Below are 4,286 nucleotides of genomic sequence, written 5' to 3'. Positions count from 1 at the left end.
ATGCTCAACTCTGTCATCTAGCGGCAAAACTGTATTAGTCAGTCACTTTGAAAAATGATTGTCTTTTGATTTTCACGTGTTGGAGATCAGCTCTTTTTCAAGTCAGAGTTTTTTTTTGAAATAATCGCTCAATGTTTTCAAAAGACATGTAAAGGTTATCAAATATTATTACCTTAAAAACCCATACATGTCATAGTTTAGGCTAGTTCAACATTCTTGTTGGTAGATGATATTGTCTAAACTAAAGAGACGAATTATCGTCGCTTGAACTTACCGTTTTTTTGTTCACAAAACTGCATTTTTTTCAACATAAAAAGCTATCTTTCAAATGGGACTTCCTGATGTAAGATAAACAATCCTACGGCTGACGACTGTGATGAATTCATCACAGTTGGCCAGCCACTCCCCAAAAACAAACAATTTGACTGAGACGACTAAAAATCAATTTCTACGTAGAAATAGACAAATAAAATTGTAACTGCGAATATTTTTGGAAGCAAATCGTAATGTTGGCATTAAGAGGTAAAGTATTTACAGCAAAGTTGTTTTCTGAAACTTCGTACAATAACAATAATTGATTGAAAAATGTTTTTTTGTTTTGCATAAATACAAAACAACTTTTCGTTAGGAGTTCCAGGACGAAAAGGTAGCAATGGGTTGATTGGACAGAAAGGTTCTCAGGGTTTGAAAGGCGAAACGGGATCACCTGGAAGTGGAGAGGGGTTAGGAAGTAAGATTAGTAAAGTGTATTGACTTTACGGCCTAAATATTTAAATTGATGCATTTTTTGCTCGATTAAAATCATGAAGGGTATTAAGTTGCACCACAAAATTTAATAAAAAGTAACCCACTAAGTCAGGGGTTCTTAACCAGGGGTGCACAACTGTAGGCAACTATTACTTTCCAACTAATCCTAGGAGGGTGTGCAAGAACTGGTTGGTAATTTCAAGGTGGTGCCGACAAGGCAAAAGGTTAAGAACTACTGAACTAAGTAGAAAAAAAATTTCATCAGTAATCCTTTAATTATAAAAATAAAGCTCTACAGTCTACATCCATAAAAACTTCACCTCTTTCAACAAAACTGTTATTCAATATTCATTCATCATAAAAATATTAATTGATAGAGCTGAAATGCATGCTCAGCTTACAAAATGTCAGTATATTATAGTATATTAGCAGTAAGTGATTCCATTTATTCGCTTTAAAAATGAAGTTTTACTACGATGAACAAACGAATTTTACAAATAACCTTTTTGTAGCATGTATTAAATTATCTTTTCTTTACTTCCTGTAAAGGTTGTCCATTAATCAAGTATCATTTCCCACGGGCGTATCAAACTGAAGACTACGTAAGGTATCGATCGTATTTCCCTGCGATGAAAGAAGCGACTATTTGTGCCTGGATTGAATTGTCCGCTGCTGAAAAACAAGAGTGGTTCTTCAGCTATGCAGTTAGCTCACAATCAAATGAACTAACAATGACCTTCCTTAGTCGTGCAAAGCTTTACTTATATGTCAGTGGAAGGGTCCACATTTTTCAAATTCCTTCAGTGAGAAGTCATACGCAGGTAGGTCACTTGAAGTCAGTGGTTCTCAATCGGGGATCCGCGGACCATCAAGATGTACGCGATGAGTTTTCAAGTGGTCGGAAAATTTTTTGTAATTTGCTACATGATTGATAAATTAGGACATTCAAGAATTGTTTGTGGTTTATTTGTGCAATAGGCTAGAACAGGGCTACTCAACTGGCGGACCACGGTCCGAATCTGGACCTTCTGGGTATTGACTGTTGATGGTGGACCTGCTTTTGAAAGAATAACCTCATTGCCACGTTTCAAGGCTTCTTTAAACAGATTTCTACTGGGAGGAAGCAATTTGTATTGTGATTATCCTAGTTGCTGGGGGAATTCGCCCCCCGGATTCCTCAACACTTTCTCAGAAATCCAAGTCGAGTTACATTTTACCTAAGAAAGTGGTTTGGTACAGATAATTTAAATTTCGTGGTTGCGTGTGAAATAACTTATTCAACGGACCGCTAAAAATATTCAACTTGTCAAACTGGACCTTTGTTAACATTAGTTGAGTAACCCTGGGCTAGAACATTTGCCTAATTACCTGTTGAGAGGCGACAATGCAGAACATGGGGGACTTCTCAAAGAGAAAAATCATTATGCATTCCGGGAGTCTAGCCCAGGGGTCACCAACCTTTTTGCATGCGGGCCACTTTGGCACTAGGGAGAGCTGTGGCGGGCCGCACGAATAAAATTTTAGGTAGGTTGACTCTAATGCTAGAAAAGAATGCATTTCGTACCCAGTATCCAGCGTTACATGTTGTTCATATTTATGTTAGAATACCGGAGCAACAAAATTAATCAAACAACGCTACTGCCAGGCCAAGCTCCTTTTACAACACTTTTGACTTTTTTAACAATGCCTAATAAACGAGGCCACTTGTTTTGCGCACTTATAGCGAGGCGAGCGGTTTCATCAGAATATTCATCGCCAAGCAAGAGTGGTGTTGTCACTTCGCTTCACAAAAGATATTGTGCAATTAACAATTTCAGTAAACAAGGAAATGTTTGACACATCGCAATACAGGCAACAATAATGACCTGCAAACATATCAGCGAAAAATAGGCTCTAATAACAGGGAAAAAGAAACCAGGCACCATGAAACAAACGCTTGTGGAAATCTCCGAAAAAACGTTTCTATCGTAATTCATGAACAGTCTTCCCTCTAAAAAAGCAATGAGTTGGTTTTTCATCCTTTTTGTGAGAGTCTGTAACACCGTCTTTCATTTATTATAGACAACTGTCACTTGCGGTGCTTATCAGCGTGGCAAGAATTTGTTGATTAACAACATTTTGCAGTACTTGCTTCGGCAGTACATGCTTCGGCAGTACATACTTCGGCAATACTAAAATTGGAACGATACAGAGAAGATTAGCATGGTCCCTGCGCAAGGATGACACGCAAAATCGTGAAGCGTTCCATATTTCTTAAAAAAAAAAAATACATTTTGCAGTAGGCTACTAAGCTAAATATTTTCAAAATACAATCAAATACAGTCTTTAAATTTATATATAATATTTTGCCAATTTAGTATAAATTGAGTTGGCACACCGATCTGTTTTGCCAACAAAAACTTGTATAAAGAGAACACTGCTCGTGAAACACAATATCGGTGAAACGCACACTAGTGTTTACATGACATTTGCAAACTTAAAATAAGCAACCCTATGCTCACAGACAATTTCGAAATTCGAAAACAGACGTTTTAATCAACCACTGGGACAGTGTGGCTGGACATCGCATTGGAATAACTTTAAGCAACCCCCACCTAGAACTATAATCTGATTGGTCGGTCGGTGGAATTGTATTCAAAGCGAAAATATGCTTCCCGGAAAGTATTTTTTGCATTCATGCTCTTTAACTCCTCAAGAAAAGTATATTTCGTTATACTTGTATGCTGATACCTTCCGCGGGCCGCAGCGATACAGCGTGGCGGGCCGCATGCGGCCCGCCAGTTGGTGACCCCTGGTCTAGCCTATTGCAAAGGACAACAATCTATTTTTATATTGTAGTAGCCTACAAACTGATATTGTCACCGTCTTGTAACCATCGAGCTACAATATTGTAAGGTGTAAAATAAATAATTGCACAAGAAGGCAGCTGGGTAGGCTACGGTAATTATAAGAGCAAGGTTATAATTTCTACTATGCTGTATGAAACATTTGTTTCTGTTACGATAGGCGATAAACTAAAATCTCAGATAACATTTTTGAAGAGTCGTGACCGATTTGAGGATTTCAAAAGATGTCCTCCAAGACAAAAAGCTTAAAAACCACTGACTTAAGTTTTGATGAAACCTCGGTTACTAAGCTAACTCAGCATAAGCATAAACTGCTTACAGTAGACCACCTACTGCACAATTACAAAACCAATGTGATTACAAGCACATTTGAAGCATTTTTACCGGATGAATAATAAAAGGGAGCTTTTTGTTTGAAGCAAAAACGTTTTCAATGAAAATCTCGCCGAAATTTTCAATTTCTAATACAAAAAAATCTTATAAAATATTATTCATCATCATCATGTGCCGTCTCCGAGCCAAAAACTGGCTGTCAATTGCTTCCACACGTCACGTTATTCCGCTAATCTCTTTGATTTTCGTCTTTGCAGTAAGTTGGAATGTATAATATATCTATATTAATTATGGTAATATTATGAAGAAAAGAGCGCTCTTCCCTGCCATCAGCACAAGACTGAGCACTCACCAAGCAAG

At 37.5% G+C, this 4,286-nt stretch overlaps 1 non-coding gene across 1 annotated transcript; it reads left to right on the top strand.

Moving 5' to 3' along the window:
* Nucleotides 1-2,898: 2,898 nt before the first annotated feature.
* LOC145786020 (U6 spliceosomal RNA) lies at nt 2,899-3,001 on the top strand. Its single transcript, XR_014291249.1, has one exon. It is a non-coding gene; the product is annotated as a U6 spliceosomal RNA (small nuclear RNA).
* Nucleotides 3,002-4,286: the final 1,285 nt, after the last annotated feature.

Source organism: Aplidium turbinatum, chromosome 16, assembly GCF_918807975.1.
Source record: "Aplidium turbinatum chromosome 16, kaAplTurb1.1, whole genome shotgun sequence".
In the NCBI taxonomy this organism is placed as follows: Eukaryota; Metazoa; Chordata; class Ascidiacea; order Aplousobranchia; family Polyclinidae; genus Aplidium; species Aplidium turbinatum.
Note: the sequence above shows the minus strand (reverse complement) of the source record. Positions and strands in the feature narration are given on the sequence as shown.